The sequence below is a fragment of the Capricornis sumatraensis genome, chromosome 8, assembly GCF_032405125.1.
Source record: "Capricornis sumatraensis isolate serow.1 chromosome 8, serow.2, whole genome shotgun sequence".
Taxonomy (NCBI): domain Eukaryota; kingdom Metazoa; phylum Chordata; class Mammalia; order Artiodactyla; family Bovidae; genus Capricornis; species Capricornis sumatraensis.
In genome coordinates this window covers 37309361-37330653 of record NC_091076.1, presented here as the reverse complement: position 1 = coordinate 37330653, position 21293 = coordinate 37309361, and the positions used below count along the sequence as shown (strand labels likewise).

The following is a 21293-nucleotide window of genomic DNA, read 5'->3' as shown; positions in this document are numbered from 1 at the left end:
GGAAAATACTGTGGCAGACAGAAACTGAATTTAAACAAATGTGACTGAAAAAATCCTTCAATATCATAGTTAGAGGATCTTGATGGTAAGGAAAGAAATCTAAGAAATAAAAAGTTCCCCAAAGATTTATCCTTGAACAGAAAGAAAAAAATGCATGGACGCTTGAAATTCATTACTACTCGGGGGCTTGGGCAACTGGCTTACTGTGGCTTTCATTCTCCTTAGTGGAGAGATGAAGATCACATCTACTATATTTTTTAATCAACTTTCCTCATTCCAGTAAACTGAATTAAGTGCTAATGTGGTTTCTCACCTTCTTCTAACCTTCAATTAGTTATTAATAAAAACTTTAATCTGCACATCGATTCAATTGGGCTTCCCTGGTGTCTCAGTCGGTAAAGAATGTGCCTGCAGTGATGGAAGCCTGGGTTCAATCCCTGGGTCTGGAAGATCCCCTCGAGGAGGGCATGGCAGTCCACATGGGTATTCTTGCCTGGAGGATCCCCTGGACAGAGGACCCTGGTGGGCTATAGTCCAGGGGTTCATGACTGAGTGACTAACACTTTCACTTTCTCACATCTGCTTAACCTTCTAATTAGTCTTCTCAAGATTCTACACATCAGCAGAGGCTATGGTTTTAGGGTCTGGCAGATAACTTGGGTTAACCTTTGAAGTCAGTGCTGGAGAAATGTGAGGTAAGTCACCAGTCATATATTCACCAGATGAATATATGAATGTATTGAATTTTATTTATATATCTATATATCTATATATCTATATATCTATACTGCTACTGCTAGGTCACTTCAATCGTGTCCTACTCTGTGTGACCCCATAGACTGCAGCCCATCAGGCTCCATCGTCCCTGGGATTCTCCAGTCAAGAACACTGGAGTGGGTTGCCATTTCCTTCTCCAATGCATGAAAATGAAAAGTCAAAGTGAAGTTGCTCAGTCGGGTCCAACTCTTAGCAATCCCATGGACTGCAGCCTACTAGGCTCCTCCATCCATGGGGTTTTCCAGGCGAGTACTGGAGTGGGGTGCCTTTGCTTTCTCATATATATATACACACACACACACACATATATATTCATTTCTGTTTATCCATTCTACATATAATAGTTTGCTAATCCCAAGCTCCCTATCTACCTCTCCCCTCTCCTCTTTGGCAACCACAAGTCAGTTTTCTATGTCTGTAAGTCTGTTCTGGTTTTGTAGATATGTTCATTTATATCATTTTTTAGATTCTACAAATAAGTGATATCATATTTTTTTCTTTCTAACTTACTTCACTTAGTATGATAATCTCTAGGTCCATCTATGTTGCTAAAAATGGCATTATTTCATTTTTTTTATGGCTGAGTAGAAACAGTGTCAGACTTTATTTTTGGGGGCTCCAAAATCACTGCAGATAGTGACTACAGCCATGAAATTAAAAGACACTTACTCCTTGGAAGAAAAGTTATGACCAACCTAGATAGCATATTCAAAAGCAGAGACGTTACTTTTCTGACTAAGGTCCGTCTAGTCAAGGCTATGATTTTTCCTGCGGTCATGTATGGATGTGAGAGTTGTACTGTGAAGAAAGCTGAGTGCCGAAGAATTGATGCTTTTGAACTGTGGTGTTGGAGAAGACTCTTGAGGGTCCCTTGGACTGCAAGGAGATCCAACCAGTCCATTCTGAAGGAGATCAACCCTGGGTGTTCTTTGGAAGGAATGATGCTAAAGCTGAAACTCCAGTACTTTGGCCACCTCATGCGAAGTGTTGACTCATTGGAAAAGACTCTGATACTGGGAGGGATTGGGGGCAGGAGGAGAAGAGGATGACAGAGGATGAAATGGCTAGATGGCATCACTGACTTGATGGATGTGATGGACAGGGAGGCCTGGCGTGCTGTGATTCATGGGGTCGCAAAGAGTCAGACATGACTGAGCGACTGAACTGAACTGAACTGAACTGAATACTCCATTGTTGGAGAAGGAAACAGCAAATCATTCCATTATTCTTGCCTGGGAAATCCCATGGACAGAGGAGCCTGGTGGACTATAGTCCATGGGGTCACAAGAGTCAGAAATGACTTGACAACTAAACCACCACCACCACCAATGTTCCACTGTGTGTTTTATATATATATGTGTGTGTGTGTGTCTGTAAACATACACACACACACTACACCTTCTTTATCCATTCATCTGTCATTGGACACTAAGGTTGTTTCCATGTCTTGGCTATTGTGAATAGTGCTGTTATGAACATAGGGGTACCTGTATCTCTTTGAACTATAGTTTTGTCAGGGTATATACCCAGGATTGGTACTGCTGGATCTTATGGCAACTCTATTTTTAGTTTTTGGAGAAACCTCCATATTACTTTCCATAGTGGCTGCACCAATTTACATTCCACCAACAGTGTAGGAGGGTTCCCTTTTCCCCACACCCTCTATAGCATTTGTTATTTGTAGGCTTTTTAATAATGGCCATTCTGACCAGGGTCAGGTGGTACCTCATTGTGATTTTGATTTGCATTTCTCTAATTAAATTAGTGATGTTGAGCATCTTTTCATGTGCCTGTTGGCCATCTGTATGTCTTCTTTGGAAAATGTCTATTTAAGTCTTTTGCCCATTTTTAAATCGGATTTTTTTTTTTTTTTGCTGTTTAATTATGTGAGCTGTTTGCCTAAGGTCACACAGCTAGTCAAGTTATAGAATTGAGTTTTGCCAGGATGTTTGGGAAGACATGCAATAGAGACATCCTCAGTGATTTATCTAAAATTCCTCCAATAGTATTGGTGCATAGTGGTGACCAAGTTGTCTTGTCTATGCTGTGAAGTTTGTGAAGGATCTTAGCAAGGTTCCATTTAAGGTCACATGGTACTAACAGTCAGCTATCCTGGGAATGTCAGAGATGATATTCAGATAATTGATATCCATATAGTTTCCAGTATTTGTTCTTTGATACTACAGCTGAATTCTGGCTTCTATAATGGCCTATTTGAACCCTTCCAAAGTCTAGGTCATCTGGTCCCATCACTTCATGGCAAATAGATGGGGAAACAGTGGGAACAGTGGCAGACATTTTTTTTGGGGGGGGGGCTCCAAAATCGTTGCATATGCTGATTGCAGTTATGAAATTAAAAGACGCTTACTTCTTGGAAGAAAAGTTATGACCAACCTAGACAGCATATTCAAAAGCAGAGATGTTACTTTGCCAACAAAGCCTGCCTAGTCAAAGCCATGATTTTTTCCAGTAGTCATGTATGGATGTGAGAGTTGGACTATAAAGAAAACTGAGTGCCGAAGAATTGATGCTTTTGAACTGTGGTGTTGGAGAAGACTCTTGATACTCCCTTGGATTGCAAGGAGATCCAACCAGTCCATCCTAAAGGAAATCAGTCCTGAATAGTCATTGGAAGGACTGATGCTGAAGCTGAAACTCCAATACTTTGGCCACCTGATGTGAAGAACTGACTCATTGGAAAAGACCCTGATGCTGGGAAAGATTGAAAGGGGGAGGACAAGGGGACAACAGAGGATGAGATGGTTGGATGGCATCACTGACTCAATGAGCATGAGTTTGCGTAAACTCCGGGAGTTGGTGATGGACAGGGAAGCCTGGCGTGCTGTGGTCCATGGGGTCACAAAGTGTCAGACACGACTGAGCGATTGACCCGAGCTGAACTGGACTGAAAATCTAGGTATCTGGAGGGTGGCAGAGAGGCAAGTATGTTCATAAGGACTGACTGCTTGACGTAGTGATGAGCTAGCATCTGTTAGTTTCTAGATCATCTATTCTGAAGAGAATTTTTGCCTTCAGAATAGTTACTTATTGGGACCTCCCTGGTGATCCAGTAGTTAAGAATATACCTTCTAATGGAGGGGACACAATTTTGATCCCTCGTCAGGGAACTAAGACCCCACATGCTGTGGGGCAACTTAGCTTGAGTGCTACAGCTAGAAAGCCCATGCTTCACAACTACTGAGCCTTTTTGTCACAGCTAGAGAAGCCCTTGGGAGAAGGCACTGGCACCCCACTCCAGTTCTCTTGCCTGGAAAATCCCATGGACGGAGGAGCCTGGTGGGCTGCAGTCCATGGGGTCGCAAAGAGTCGGACACGACTGAGCGACTTCACTTTGACTTTTCACTTTCATGCATTGGAGAAGGAAATGGCAACCCACTCCAGTGTTCTTGCCTGGAGAATCCCAGGGACTTGGGAGCCTGGTGGGCTGCCGTCTGTGGGGTCGCACAGAGTTGGACACAATTGAAGCGACTTAGCAGCAGCAGAGAAGCCCTTATGTTGCACTGAAGACCCAGTGCAGCCACAAAACAAAAAAAGAATAACGACTTCCTTTGTCAGTATTAGGGTATCTAGAAGTTCCTTAACTATTTAATCATTTTTAAAATAGGAATCCATCTTGTGTTTAGAAAGAGTTACTCTTTTCAAGGTATCTCAAATCATGGATAATCCCACAGATCTATCATGTTGTCAGTATAGGAGCATGTTTTAGAGGGACTCCAAGAAGGCATAAAACTGTTCAATAATTTTATTTTGCAAAGCCATTGATTTGTTTTGGGGCCTTACTCTGTTTTTGTTCTAAGACCCTCTCAATATGTTTTCCTAGAGAAGGAAATGGCAACCTCACTCTGGTATTCTTGCCTGGAGAATCCCATCGACAGAGGAGCTTGGCAGGGTACAGTCTATGGGGTTGCAAGAGTTGAACGTGACTGAGAGTCTAAGTGCACAGCAATATGTTTTGGTAAATGCTACAGGTCTGTTTGGAGAACTACTTCCTATTCTGTTATTTGCTTAGATACCAGTCCTGTCTTTGTAGCTTAAGGCCATTCATAAAAAAAAAGAGTAGTGCATCAGGAGTATCTGCCTGTGGATCTGCTCTTGAGTGTTGACTTTATTGTTACTGGAAAGTTATTGGAAAAGTGATTTCTAAAACCTCTGATGGATTTGTCCTTTCTTTGCTTGCAAGACTGGACTGACGCTTAGCCATTTCTTATTGGAGATAAAGCAAGTATAATCCTCAGTGAGGGTTACGCTACACTTTGTGCTTTTTAAAATCCCTGTTTTATTTGGTGGACTTCAGGAATAACTTCATCTTTTTGGAATATTTCCCATAAGATTTGTTTTTGGTTCCTGTCTTTGTTTTTATCAGACTTCAGCATCCAATATCAAATGGACCTACTCTTAATAGCACAGGTGTTAACTATTATAGGGCAGGATGATGAGGGCACTCGGTTTCCAATACTATTGAAGGTCACTAGTGAATTTCTGCCTTTCCTCGTATTGGAGGATATTTGATATTGGAGGATATCTGATAATTGTCTGTAAGACAGACCGAGGCCAGATTGTAAAATCTACCTGTGAAAATCTACCTGTATGTATTCCTGTTTTGGCGATTTTATTTTCCAAGGGAATTGTGACCTGTAGTATAAAATCAGAGGGAGGAAGATGATTTAAGACAGGATAATTGGGGGAAAAGAAAGAATATCTAGGAGAAGAAAATAAAAAGCAACAGTTAGGGGACTATCACAAGGATGAAAAGATATTGTGCGATATAAGCAGTGACTGGAGGAACAAGATTTTGATGGATCCAGAAGTGTTTTTGTTGATCAGCTGCTAAGTCGTATCTGACTCTTGGCGACCCTATGGACTGCAGCATGCCAGACTTCCCTGTCCTTCATTATCTCCCAGAGTTTGCTCAAGATCATGTCCATTGAGCTGGTAATGCCATGCAACCAACCCATCCTCTGTCATCCCCTTCTTCTCTTGCCCTCAATCTTTCCCAGCATCAGGGTGTTTTCCAATGAGTTGGCTCTTTGTGTCAGGTGGCCAAAGTATTGGGAGTTTCAGCTTCAGCATCAGTCTTTCCAAAATATTCAGAAATGATTGCCTTTATGATTGACTGGTTTGATATCTTTGTAATCCAAGGGACTCTCAACAGTCTTTTCCAGCAGCACAATTCGAAAGCACCAGTTATTCAGTGCTCAGCCTCTGTTATGGTCCAACTTCACATCCATATATGACAACTGAAAAACCATAGCTTTTACCATACGGACCTTGGTCAGCAAAATGTTGTGCCTGCTTTTTAATGTGGTATCTAGGTTGGTCATAGTTTTTCTTCCAAGGAACAAGCGTCTTTTAATTTTGTGGCTGCAGTCACCATCTGCAATGATTCTGGAGTCCCTACAAAATAAAATCTGTCACTGTTTCCAGTTTCCCCCCATCTATTTGCCATGAAGTGATGGGACTGATGCCGTGATCTTAGTTTTCTGAATGTTGAGTTTTAAGCCAACTTTTTCACTCTCCTCTTTCACTTTCATCAAGAGGCTCCTCAATTCCTCTTCACTTTCTGCCATAAGGCTGGTGTCATCTGCATATCTGAGGTTATTGATATTTCTCCTGGCAGTTTTGATTCCAGCTTGTGCTTCATCCAGCCTAGCATTTTGCATGATGTACTCTGTATATAAGTTAAATAAGCAGGGTGACAATATACAGCCTTGATGTACTCCTTTCCCAATTTTAAACCAGTCCATTGTTTCATGTCCAGCTCTAACTGTTGTTTCTAATCCTGCTTGAGCATCTGGAACTCTTGGTTCCAGATGCCTAGCTTGAAGTAGTTTGATCATTACCTTGCAAGGGAGATGAGTGCAATTACACAGTAGTTAGAACATCCTTTGGCATTGCCTTTCTTTGGGATTGGAATGAAAATGGACCTTTTCCAGTCCTGTGACCACTGCTGAGTTTTCCAAGTTTGCTGGCATATTGAGTGCAGCACTTTCACAGCATCATCTTTTAGGACTTGCAATAACTCAGCTGGAATTCCATCACCTCCTCCAGTTTTGTTCATAGTAATGTTTCCTAAGGCCCACTTGACTTCATACTCTAGGATGTCTGGCTCTAGATGAATGACCACAACATCGTGGTTACCTGGGTTATTAAGACCTTTTTTGTACAGTTTTCTGTATATTCTTACCACCTCTTCTTGATCTCTTCTGCTTCTGTTAGGTCCTTGTCATTTCTGTCCTTTATTGTGCCCATTTTTGCATGAAATGTTCCCTTGGTATCTCTAATTCTCTAGAAGAGATCTCTAGTCTTTCCCATTCTATTGTTTTCCGCTATTGCTTAGCATTGTTCACGTAAGAAGGCTTTCTTATCTCTCCTTGCTGTTCTTTGGAGCTCTGCTTTCAGTTGGACATGTATTTTCCTTTCTCCTCTGCCTTTCTCTTCCCTTCTTTTCTCAGCTATTTGTCAGGCCTCCTCAGACAGCCTTTGCCTTTCCTCATTTCTTTTTCTTGGGGATGGTTTTAGTCAGCGCCTCCTGTACAATATTACGAACCTCTGTCCATAATTCTTCAGGCAGTCTGTCTACCATATCTAAGCCCTTGAGTCTATTTGTTGCCTCTACTGTATAATCATGAGATTTGATTTAGATCATACCTGAATTGTCTAGTGGTTTTCTCCACTTTCTTAAATTTAAGCCTGAATTTTGGAATAAGGTGACCATGAGAAGATCCACAATCAGCGCCAGGTCTTGTTTTTGCTGACTGTATAGAGCTTCTCCATTTCAAAGTGCAAATAATATAATCAACCTGATTTCAGTGCTCACCATCTGGTGATGTCCATTTAGAGTCTTCTCTTGTGTTATTGGAAGAGGGTGTTTGCCATGTTCAGTGAGTTCTCTTGGCAAAACTATATTAGCCTTTGCCCTGCTTCATTCTGTACTCCAAGGCCAAACTTGCCTCTTACTCCAGGTATCTCTTGACTTCCTACTTTTGCATTCTAATCCTGTATGATGAAAAGGACACCTGTTTTGGGTGTTAGTTGGAGAATCCCATAGACAGAGGAACCTGGTGGGCTACAGTCCATGGAGTTGCAATGAGTTGGACATGAATGAAGCAACTTAGTATGCACATGCTAGAAAGTCTGGTAGGTCTTCATAGAACATTTAGCTTCAGTTTCTTCAGTGTTAGTGGTTGGGGCATAGTCTTGGATTATTGTGGTGTTGAATGGTTTGCCTTGGAAACAAACTGAGATCACTCTATCATTTTTGAGGTTGCACCCAAGTACTGCATTGCAGACTCTTTTGTTGATTCTGAGTGCTACTTCATTTTTTCTAAGAGATTCTTACCCATAGTAGTAGATATAATAGTCATACTAATTAAATTTACCCATTTCTGTCCATTTCAGTTCACTGATTCCTAAAATGTCGATGTTCGCTATTGCCATCTCCTGCTTGACCATGTTCAATTTACCTTGATTCATGAACCTAACATCCAGGTTCCTATGCAGTGTTGTTCTTTATGGCATTAGGCTTTACTTGTTTCTAAATTTTTTCAAATATTTCATTAACTTTAGGTAAATAAGTATTTAATGAATATGTGTATAATATATAATATAATTTTGGATAACATGTTTTGATAATATGAAGTGTTTAAAAATTAAAAAAAATATTCACCTAGTTTTGGCTCTGCTGGATCTTCATTGCTTCATGGGCTTTTCTTTTGTTGTAGTGAGTGGGGGCTCCTCTTCACTCCAAAGTGTGGGCTTCTCTTGTGGAGCACAGGCTCTAGGCTGTGCTGGCTTCAGTTGTTGCAATTCCTGTGCTCTAGAGCGCAGGCTTGATAGTTATGGTGCATGGGCTTAGTTGCTCCACGGCCGTGGGATCTTCTCAGACCAGAGACCGAACCATTGTCCCTGCATTGGCAGTTGGAATTTTCATCACTGAGCCGCCAAGGCAGCCCCAAGCTTTTTTAAAAAAGATGATTTACTTATTTATTTGGCTCTGTTGGGTCTTAGCTGCAGCTGAGATCTTCACTGCACATGCATGTTCTTTGTGAAGTATGGACTCTCTAGTTATGGCATATGCTCTCTGGTTGTGGCCACAGTATGTGGGATCTTACTTCCCTGACCAGGGATTGAACCCACATCCCCTGTATTGCAAGTCAGATTGTTAACCACTGGACTGTTGGGAGCCGTGTTAGGCATTACTGACAAAATGAAGGCATGGCCCTAAACCCCTTCCCTTTGTTCTGTAGGCAGGGACCTGGAATGAAGGAGTTAGGCTTTGTGATTCTGACTTGTTTTTTCCTTTCCTCAGCTGAGTTGACTGAAGAGAATATTAAGGTGCTTATTGTTTTTGAGAAGAGCATGAGAAGGCATAAAGCTTTCTGCAGCTGTGCTCAAAGAATAATTGATAGAGTTAATCATCAACATTTGTTCAAGGACTTTTACAAAAGAATGTTCCAGGGTGAGCACAGAGGCCGCAGCTTGAGACCATGGGAGGAATTGCTATCTGAAGCCTATTTGTGAGGAAGGTGTTTATGGCAAAGGAGTTTGCTGAATTTAGCACTTCAGTTCAGTTCAGTTCAGTCGCTCAGTCGTGTCTGACTCTGCAACCCCATGAACTGCAGCACGCCAGGCCTCCCTGGCTATCACCAACTCCCAGAGTTCACCCAAACTCATGTCCATTGAGTCAGTGATGCCATCCAGCCATCTCATCCTCTGTTGTCCCCTTCTCCTCCTGCCCCCAATCCCTCCCAGCATCAGAGTCTTTTCCAATGAGTCAACTCTTCGCATGAGCTGGCCAAAGTATTGGAGTTTCAGCTTTAGCATCAGTCCTTCCAAAGAACACCCAGGACTGATCTCCTTTAGGGTGGACTGGTTGGATCTCCTTGCAACCAGTCCTCCAAGGGACTTTCAAGAGTATTCTCCAACACCACAGTTCAAAAGCACTTAGGAATAATTAAAATAGTTAGAAACTAAAGATTTAAGGGATGCTGTAATATTAGCCTATTCTACTATAGCTTATAGAGATTGGGGACTTTAGAGATATTTATAGCTAGAAGCCCTTTCTTAGAAATAGTGAGCTTAGGATACTAGGGGCAAACAGGACTTAGAAAGATAAGAATTAAACTGAGGAATGTGTTATGCAGCCCAGACATTAGCATGAGTTACAGTGTATTCACAAGGACACATGAGAAAAAGTAGATAAGAGAATCACTGAGGAAGGAAGTCCTTTTGAGGGGCAACAATGATTTTTGGAGAAAAATAAATCTGGGTCAATGGGAACTAAAAATATCAAACCTCTGACCTAATGCTTTTGTAAAAGTATAAAAGAGAATCATACACTTGAAATAAACAGGCAGTCCAAGAAAGCTGAGAGGCTGCCTCAGTTTCTTGCTGACACCGCTCACCCCTTCAGGTTGAATCCCTGGCTGCTGGAGCTGGACTCTGGCACTGGACCATCAGGGAAGTCCCAATGATGACGCTTTAATAAGGATTTTTTAAAGAGTTTTTTTTTTGTTTTTAAACCTTACTCATGGACAAAGAAGGTCAGATTTGTGGTTACTGAAGGCAGGTGTTAGAGAAGGGAAATTGGATAAAAGTCATTAAAGGGATACATTTCCAGATAAAAGATAAGTACTAGGGATATGATGTATAGCATGATGACTGTAGTTAGCACTGCTGCATGATATAGGAAAGTAGTTAAGAAAGTAGACCCTAAGAGTTTTTGTTTCAAAGAAAGGGATCCTTGTGAGATGATGGATGTTAACTAAACTTAACTCTGGCAATCATTTCACGATACATGTAAGTCAAATAATGCTGTACAACCTAAACTTATGCAGTTTTGTATGTCACATATCTCAACAAAACTGGAAAAGAATAACAAAAGAAATTTATTCCAAAAGAAGAAGGAAGACCATTGATAGAAAATTTTCTGCGTTTTTGGTCTAAGATGGGCTATTTTGGTTTTATTCCAAGTTCACCAATGTGGTACTGAAAAAAAGAAAGTGAAGTTGCTCAGTCGTGTCCAGCTCTTTGCCATTCCATGGACTGTAGCTACCAGGCTCCTCCCTCCATGGGATTCTCCAGGCAAGAATACTCGAGTGGGTTGCCATTTCTTTCTCCAGGGGATCTTCCTAACCCGGGGATTGAACCCAGGTCTCCTGCATTCCAGGCAGATGCTTTAACCTCTGAGCCACCAGGGAAGCTTGATGTGGTACTATATAATACCAAATTATTTCTGGTGAGATTGTGCCATTTTGTAAAACAGGTCCAAGCAGGTACCCAGGTTAACAGAAGCACAAACTTAGAGACAGGAACTCAGTCTGCTCCAGGTCCACCAGTATTTTCCCTATTTCTTGACTTTACCACACTCATTCCACCCCACCCCCCCACCCCCCGCCCCTCAGGTGTATTATATTTACCATTTCCCCTGTTCCAGCTTCTCTTTTAATTTATTCAGTTTTCTTTATGTTCCTGGGTAACTCCTCAGGTATTACCCTCATCATAGCTGTCACCCTCATCACCTTTTAGCTTTCAGTCCTTTTCTCTATTTTTTTATAGCACTTACCATGCCTGATATTATTATATATGCCTATGGTTTGGGCCTGTTGTTAGCTCCTTTAGGGTTGGGCTTTGTTTGGCTTACATGCTGCTCTGTCTCTGCCATCTAGCATCATTCTTGGCATGTTTGAAGCAGGTGCCTAATAAACATTAATCAAATGAGTCAAAATACAATCTCACATTGACCAGAATGTGAACTAAGGTGAAATTGCCATTAATAACTTATTTTTCTCTTTTTCTCACAGCTTTAGTGAGGTATAATTTATGTCTCATACTATTCACCTATTTAGAGTATAAAATTCAATGGCTTATATGTAAAATAGATGACCAGTGCAAGTTCGATGCCTGAAGCAGGGAAACTCAAAGCTGGTGCTCTGCGACAATGCAGAGGGAGGTGGGAGGGGGGTTCAGGATGGGGGGACATGTGTGCACCTGTGGGAGATTCATGTCAATGTATGGCAAAGACCACCACAATACTGTAAAGAAATTGTCCTCCAATTAAAGTTAATTACTTAATTTAAAAAATTCAGTGGCTTTTAGTGAATTCACAGATATGTGTAACCATCACCATAGTCAATTTCAGAACATTTTTATCACCTCAAGAAGAAACTCCACATCTTTTTTTTTTCAGTTTTATTGAGGTATAATTGACATATCATACTGTGCAAGTATAGGGTGTACAGCATAATGATGTGACTTACATATATCTTGACATAATTATCACAATAAGCTTAATATTCATTATGTCATAAAGATACAAAAAAAAGAAAAAGGAAAATTTTTTTTTTCTTTGTGATGAAAACTCTTAGGGTCTACTTCCTTAGCAACTTAAAAAAATTAATTTATTTTAATTGGAGGCTAATTACTTTACAATATTGTAGTGGTTTTTGCCAAACATCGACACGAGTCAGCCATGGGTGCACATGTCTCAGCAATGTTTAAATATACCATTCAGGAGTGTTAACTGTAGCCATTGAGTAGAATGATATCCCCAGTACTTGTTTATCTTACACCTGGAAGTGTATGACTTTTGACCACCTTATCTTACTCCCCTACTCTCACTCCCTGCCTCTGGCAACCACAAAACGAATCTCTTTATCTATGAGTTTGTTCTCTTAGATGGCATTTATAAGTGAGATCATACAGTATTTGTCTTTCTCTGACCTATTTCACTTTGCATAATGCCTCAAGTTTCATCCATGTGGTCACAAGTGGCAGGACTTCCTTTTTGATGGTTGAAAAATATTCACATATGTACCGTTTATCAGCTGATGGGCACGATGCTGCTGTGAACACGGGGGTGTAGACATCTATTCTAAATAGTAGAAACTCTGTATCTTCAGCCGCCATTCCCTCATCCCCTGTTTCCTACCCCCCATATTTTTCTTTCTTGATATATGATCCGATGCTTGAGTCACCACTGCTGGGCATGGTATGTAGCATGCAAAGGACCTGACGGTACCTGCTGCACACGTGTGCAGCATGTGAATGCTGTCCCTTCTAATACTCTGAAGATCTGAAGCTGGAGCTACTATTCCCAGCTTTTTAGATGTGGAAATTGGAACCTAAGGAGTTAAGAAATGTGTCCGAGGACACATAGCTGATCCCCAGAGCTCTCCTCACTTGATGAGGTAACAGGGAGTATGTCGAAATTCACAGCTAGCCTTTCTTACTGGTGATTTTGTGGCAGTCAGTTTTGATGCTGGGCAGTGATGATCAAGGAGGAGGTTCTGGTATATGCTAATGAAGGAATGTGATTCTGTACAAAATTACAGAAAGTGTAATTGATGATAGTGTCCACTGCTTTTCATTTTTTACAGTCAATATTAACAATTTGGACTTGAGTTATAACAAGAACTATTTAGAAGCACATTTTTCTCCTTCAGAATAACCATACTTCTCTTTCAAATTGCAACAGTGATAATTTTTTGACCTTTCATTTATACATTCACTGATATAGCAAATGTATTTTTGAAATCCTCTAATACTCTAGGTATCTGCAGCCTTCCAATTTTCAGGGTTCTTTTTCCCAAGAAAACTATCTGGCATACAGTAAAACTTTATGCAAATGATAATATTATATTATTTTTATAACAAAGAAAAATCAAAAACTGACAGAATATACAGTAATAGAAAATGGTTAATGGATGCATTCCTGTGTTTAAAAATTATATAAGCAGGTAAAACAAATTCAGTTCAGTTCAGTCGCTCAGTCTTGTCCGACTCTTTGCGACCCCATGAATCACAGCACACCAGGCCTCCCTGTCCATCACCATCTCCTGGAGTTCACTCAGACTCACGTCCATCGAGTCCATGATGCCATGAAACCATCTTATCCTCTGTCGTCCCCTTCTCCTCCTGCCCCCAATCCCTCCCAGCATCAGAGTCTTTTCCAATGAGTCAACTCTTCGCATGAGGTGGCCAAAGTACTGGAGCTTCAGCTTTAGCATCATTCCTTCCAAGAAAATCCCAGGGTTGATCTCCTTCAGAATGGACTGGTTGGGTCTCCTTGCAGTTCAAGGGCCTCTCAAGAGTCTTCTCCAACACCACAGTTCAAAAGCATCAATTCTTCGGCGCTCAGCCTTCTTCATAGTCCAACTCTCACATCCATACATGACCACTGGAAAAACCATAGCCTTGACTAGACGGACCTTAGTCAGCAAAGTAATGTCTTTGCTTTTGAATATACTATCTAGGTTGGTCATAACTTTTCTTCCAAGGAGTAAGCATCTTTTAATTTCATGGTTGCAGTCACCATCTGCAGTGATTTTGGAGCCCTAAAAAATAAAGTCTGACACTGTTCTCCCTGTTTCCCCATCTATTTCCCATGAAGTGATGGGACCAGATGCCATGATCTTCGTTTTCTGAATGTTGAGCTTTAAACCAACCTTTTCACTCTCCTCTTTCACTTTCATCAAGAGGCTTTTTAGGTCCTCTTTACTTTCTGCCATAAGGGTGGTATCATCTGCATATCTGAGGTTATTGATATTTCTCCCGGAAATCTTGATTCCAACTGTGTTTCTTCCAGTCCAGCATTTCTCATGATGTACTCTGCATAGAAGTTAAATAAGCAGGGTGACAATATACAGCCTTGACATACTCCTTTCCCTATTTGGAACCAGTCTGTTGTTTCATGTCCAGTTCTAACTGTTGCTTCCTGACCTGAATACAGATTTCTCAAGAGGCAGGTTAGGTGGTGTGGTATTCCCATCTCTTTCAGAATTTCCCACAGTTTATTGTGATCCACACAGTCAAAGGCTTTGGCATAGTCAATAAAGCAGAAATAGATGTTTTTCTGGAACTCTCTTGCTTTTTGAATGATCCAGTGGATGTTGGCAATTTGATCTCTGGTTCCTCTGCCTTTTCTAAAATGAGCTTGAACATCAGGGAGTTCATGGTTCACGTATTGCTGAAGCCTGGCTTGGAGAATTTTGAGCATTACTTTACTAGCATGTGAGATGAGTGCAATTGTGTGGTAGTTTGAGCATTCTTTGGCATTGCCTTTCTTTGGGATTGGAATGAAAACTGACCTTTTCCAGTCCTGTGGCCACTGCTGAGTTTTCCAAATTTGCTGGCATATTGAATGCAGCACTTTCACAGCAGCATCTTTCAGAATTTGAAACAGCTCAACTGGAATTCCATCACCTCCCCTAGCTTTGTTCGTAGTGATGCTTTCTAAGGCTCACTTGACTTCACATTCCAAGATGTCTGGCTCTAGATTAGTGATCAGATCATCATGATTATCTGGGTCATAAATATCTTTTTTGTACAGTTCTTCCTTGTATTCTTGCCACCTCTTCTTAATATCTTCTGCTTCTGTTAGGTCCAGACCATTTCTGTCCTTTATCGAGCCCATCTTTGCATGAAATGTTCCCTTGGTATCTCTAATTTTCTTGAAGAGATCTCTAGTCTTTCCCATTCTTTTGTTTTCCTCTGTTTCTTTGCATTGATTGATGAAGAAGGCTTTTTTATCTCTTCTTGCTATTGTTTAGAACTCTGCATTCAGATGCTTATATCTTTCCTTTTCTCCTTTGCTTTTCACCTCTCTTCTTTTCACAGCTATTTGTAAGGCCTCCCCAGACAGCCATTTTGCTTTTTTACATTTCTTTTCCATGGGGATGGTCTTGATCCCTGTCTCCCGTACAATGTCACGAACCTCATTCCATAGTTCATCAGGCACTCTATCTATCAGATCTAGGCCCTTAAATCTATTTCTCACTTCCACTGTATAATCATAAGGGATTTGATTTAGGTCATACCTGAATGGTCTAGCGGTTTTCTCTACTTTCTTCAATTTGAGTCTGAATTTGGTAATAAGGAGTTCATGATCTGAGCCACAGTCAGCTCCTGGTCTTGTTTTTGTTGACTGTATAGAGCTTCTCCATCTCTGGCTGCAAAGAATATAATCAATCTGATTTTGGTGTTGACCATCTGGTGATGTCCATGTGTAGAGTCTTTTCTTGTGTTGTTGGAAGAGGGTGTTTGCTATGACTAGGGCATTTTCTTTGCAAAACTCTATTAGACTTTGCCCTGCTTCATTCCGCATTCCAAGGCCAAATTTGCCTGCTACTCCAGGTGTTTCTTGACTTCCTACTTTTGCATTCCAGTCCCCTATAATGAAAAGGATATCTTTTTTGGGTGTTAGTTCTAAAAGGTCTTGTAGGTCTTCATAAAACTGTTCAACTTCACCTTCTTCAGCATTACTGGTTGGGGCATAGACTTGGATAACTGTGATATTGAATGGTTTGCCTTGGAGATGAACAGAGATCATTCTGTTGTTTTTGAGATTGCATCCAAGTACTGCATTTCAGACTCTTTTGTTGACCATGATGGCTACTCCATTTCTTCTGAGGGATTCCTGCCTGCAGTAGTAGATATAATGGTCATCTGAGTTAAATTCACCCATTCCAGTCCATTTTATTTTGCTGATTCCTAGAATGTTGACGTTCACCCTTGCCATCTCTTGTTTGACCACTTCCAATTTGCCTTGATTCATGGACCTGACATTCGAGGTTCATATGCAATATTGCTCTTTATAGCATGGACCTTGCTTCTATCACCAGTCACATCCACAACTGGGTATTGTTTTTGCTTTGGCTCCATGCCTTCATTCTTTCTGGAGTTATTTCTCCACTGATCTCCAGTAGCATATTGGGCACCTAATGACCTGGGGAGTTCCTCTTTTGGTATCCTATCATTTTGCCTTTTCATACTGTCATGGGGTTCTCAAGGCAAGAATACTGAAGTGGCTTGCCATTCCCTTCTCCAGTGGACCACATTCTGTCAGACCTCTCCACCATGACCCGCCCATCTTGGGTTGCCCCGCGGGCATGGCTTGGTTTCACTGAGTTAGACAAGGCTGTGGTCCTAGTGTGATTAGATTGACTAGTTTTCTGTGAGTATGGTTTCAGTGTGTCTGCCCTCTGATGCCCTCTTGCAACACCTACCATCTTACTTGGGTTTCTCTTACCTTGGGCGTGTGGTATCTCTTCATGGCTGCTCCAGCAAAGCATAGCCGCTGCTCCTTACCTTGGACGAGGGGTATCTCCTTACGTCCGCCGTTCCTGACCTTTAACGTGGGATAGCTCCTCTAAGCCCTCCTGTGCCTGCGCAGCCACCACTCCTTGGGTTAAACAAGTAACATTTAATTATTCAGGAAATTCTTGGGATATAGTGTTAGATTAACAAAGTAACACTGAAAATTCAGAAATAGTATCACTGGACTATGTAAGCAAGTATATCGATAGAAGACCTGGGGATATGTTCTCGGATTCAGATGACTAAATTTGGTTCCTGTATTATACAGTCCCAAACCACCCCTCACGTTTCCTTTTTCATACTCACATTCCTAATTACTTGTGCAATGTCCACTAGAACATAGATTCTGTGATGGCAGAGACTGTACTTACCTGGCTGCCTCTAGCACCTGGTGTAGTGCCCAATGTAAATATGTCATGGAATGTTTAAGGAAAACATGCAGCTAGGTGAGGTGTTGGTGGCCTCATGGAAGATGCTTAAGCGTGAGGGCTTTGAAATCAGACATCTGAAGTTTGTCTGGTGCTACCCCTCCTGATATCTCTAGGATCACCTTCAGCCTCTTCCTTTATTGTAAAACAAAGACAGTTAGAATACTTAACTCACAGAGTTGTGGTGAGGATGATATGATGTAATGTATGTGAAGGACAGTACTGGGCATAGAGAAGTTGTGTGGCAAACGACAGCAAGCAGGATCATTATTATTTTGTTCTGTATGTTCCAGCTTTCCACCATGTGACTGTATACATTTATGGTTAGAAAAATCAAGCTTAAGAAGAAAATATTGAAAAATTGGTACGTTGAATGTTTTCTTTTTCATTTTTGTCAGCTAGGAATTTGAAATACTTTCACTCACTGTTCACTGAAATATATTCTACTTTTTGAAAATACTGTGAGAGTTTTTCTTCTCCGAGGAGACTCACTTTTAAAAGGAAAGGACTGAAATGCCCATGCTTTCAAATTCTGGAGACAATATATTTATTCCCAAGTCAAAGTTTTTATGGCATTAAAAAGTAATTCCTCAGGTGTTTTTCACACATGCACTCATACAAAAGTTTGTTGAAATTCCTTTCGTTAACAGGTATAAAATATTTTTAAAAAATGACTAATTTGGCCTCTAGCACTCCAGAGGATCTATACTGGGAAAACTTTTTTTAAAAAATTCAAGTGCCTAGGAAAATAATCTAAGGGATTCTAGACAGGGAAATGGCAGAACATCCAACACCCATCTCTAGGAACGCTGTCACCTTTACGGATTGTTCATTGTGTGTGCACAGCTGGAGGCTTTTATTAGTTAGAACGCCCAGTAAAAACAAATTCCATATCCAGTTCCATCATTGCCTCAATAATGATATTTCTGGCAAACTCCAACTCCTCTCTGAAGACTCAAGTTAAATGTTGTCTTCCTTGAGAAGTCTTTCATGACCCACACGCAGAGTTAAGTTTGCTTTATTTTTAGGTTGACTATGTGTATGTCATTTATCTGTTTTCATTAAAAATGCCTCTAAGGAAAAGTATTTGTCTTGTTTTTCAGTATTATCTGTGCTTAGCGAAGTGCCTGGTATGGGAAATGATCAGGAAATATTGTTGAATTAATGAATGAGTTAGAGAATCTGACAAAATATCCTTTTAGTCAAGCAGGATTCACAATCACAAAAAGAAGAAATAAAGAGAAAACACAAGTTTAAGTTTCTTTGACACAGTACAAAGATGGCTTCTGGTCACACATTCATGTCTGAAGAGTATAGATTAACACTGATGATTTTTCTCTCTTAGTTTGTGAGTTATTTAATTTAGCTTGCCAAATCCTTGAGGGCAAGAGTCATATCTCAGGAATCTTTGGATCTCCAGTGGTGGTTCCTGTGTTTGGAACTCCATGAACAGATCATGAAAGATCTTTCATTCTGTTCAAGTCCCTCAGAAGATATCTTCTTGATGAAATGGTTCTTAGCGCTTAATTCTCAAACTTCTCTTATTGTACTATAAGCATCTCATGACAATGTTTTCCACATGATATTAGTTTAAGAAAAATTTTATTTACATCTTTCAAAATAAATGCATTTTAAACAAATTGATGTGAGGTAAGTTTTGAGTTACATTCTAGATACAACTGATAGATTGTCAGAGTCACCTAAAATAAAGGTGCAAGGAGATCAAACCAGTCAGTCCTAAAGGAAATCAACCCTGAATATTCTTCAAAAGGACTGATGCTGAAGCTGAAGCTCCAATACTTTAGCCACCTGATGGGAAGAGCTGACCCATTGGAAAATACCCTGATGCTGGGAAACATTAAGGCAAAAGGAGAAGAGGGTGGCAGAGGATTGAGATGGTTGGATAGCATCACCAACTCAATGGACATGAATTGGAGCAAACTCTAGGAGATAGTGAGGGACAGTGAAGTGTCGCAGTCCATGGGTGTGCTGCAATCCACGGGGTTGCAAAGAGTCAGACATGACTTAGTGACTAAACACACACACACACACACACACTCAGGTGCCCGAGTCTCTTTCTTACAATATTTCTTAGCCTCCTGGGGAAGACAGAGAAGTCAGCAATTGTAATGACTTGAGCCCAAAAGAGGACTTCTCTGGTGGCTCAGAAGAATCTGCCTGCAATGCAGAAAACCTGGTTTTGATCCCTGGGTCAGGAAGATCCACTGAAGAAAAGAATGGCCACCTACTCCAGTATTCTTGCCTGGAGAATCCCATGGACAGAGAAGCCTGGCAGGCTAGAGTCCATGGGGTGGCAAAAGACTTGAACACAACTTAGTAACTAAACAACAACAACAGTGTATGTATTATATTATTTGTTGTTGCTCAGTCGTATCCGACTCTTTTCCGACCCCACGACTGCAGCTTGCCAGTCTCCTCTGTCCATGGAATTTCCCAGACAAGAATATTGGAGCAGGCAGCCATTTCCTTCTCCAATATTATATTTTATTATGTATATATGTATATTATATATATTATGTAAATATATATACAAACTAGGCTGGAGGCTTAGAATAGAATGTGGTTAATTTTTCTTGGGGGTCGCTAGGAAAGTATGATGATTTGGGGGCTTTGTCTTGAAATAGGAATAGAATGCTCCAGTTATACAAGGGGGAAAGTTTATTCCAGGAAAAAGAACATTATGAGCAAAGGCACAGTGTTTCCAAGAAACCCCAAGTAGCTCGCTAGTTCTTAGGCTTAGTGTTGAGGTAGTTTGGAGATGGTTCTGAGCAGGAGCCAGTCATCATGACTCTAGTGACCATACTTCAAACTGTGGGCCTTACCAGGCAAATCAGTGCTTCTCCATCGGGGAGGCACACGTCAGACTGATCAGTTCTGATTTCTGGGCTTACTCTAAGCCTCCTCAATTAGAAAGTCCAAATGTGACCCTTTAGTGTATGTTATTTTCAAAGCTTCGTGGACCAATCTGATGCAATGCCACTTCAGGGAACAGTGGCACCATTAAAAGTTTAAACCTTTTTCATTGTTGCACAAAGTATTCTCTTGGTTTTCTTCTCTTTGGATGACCTACTCCTGTCTCATAAAACACGAATTGGATTGTAATGCTTACTATCCAAGCTTGTAATAATTATTTGACATTTTCCAATCAAATATGCTGGATAAGTGGAATCTGGTGACTATGGAATGCACCTTCTCTGTGGAAGTAACCTTGCCAGAAGCTGCGTAATATGAAAATGGCCATGAATGATTTCTTTTAAAAACATTTAAGTTATAAAAATCTTCCCAAAGTATAGCACTGAATAATTCAATAGATTTTTATGAAAGAATCAGGTACTGAAGGTCTTTTACTCAGGCATGGAAACCAATATTTATTTAGGATGAGAAAAAGATTTACAATAAATTACAATTTTGAAAAAGTTCACAAAATCAGGCATGAATTTTTTCTAATGATATAACATGTAAAAAAGAAGGAAATCTTGCAATGTGTGATGATGCAGGTGAACGTGTAGTGCCTTATACTAAATGAAATCAGCAGTCATAGAAGGGGGTCTCAAAGAGTTGGGCACACCTGGGCAGGCATGCGTGCATGTGCAGAGAAGGACACACACTGCATGTTCCCAGTTTCATGAGGTTTCTAAAATTGTCAAACTCAAAGAAGCAGAAAGTAGAATGCTGGTTGCCAGGGGCTGGAGGGAGGGATCAATGGGGACTTATCGTTTAAATGGTACAAACTTTCAGTTATGCAAGATAAGTAAGTTCTAAGGATCTACCCGTACAACAGGTAGATTGTCTACAATAATGTATTGTGTATACAATAATGTATTGCACACTCAAAATTTTGTTACACAGGTGGATCTCATGTTAAAAGTGTTCTTACCACAATTAAACAAAAAAGAAAAAGAATTACTATATCTTCAGTTGGTACTTGTCTTACTCCTTTCAGTAATTAGT

At 40.6% G+C, this 21293-nt stretch overlaps 1 non-coding gene across 1 annotated transcript; it reads right to left on the bottom strand.

Moving 5' to 3' along the window:
* Positions 1-10924: 10924 nt before the first annotated feature.
* TRNAS-GGA (transfer RNA serine (anticodon GGA)) lies at positions 10925-10997 on the bottom strand. The gene has a single exon. It is a non-coding gene; the product is annotated as a tRNA-Ser (tRNA).
* Positions 10998-21293: the final 10296 nt, after the last annotated feature.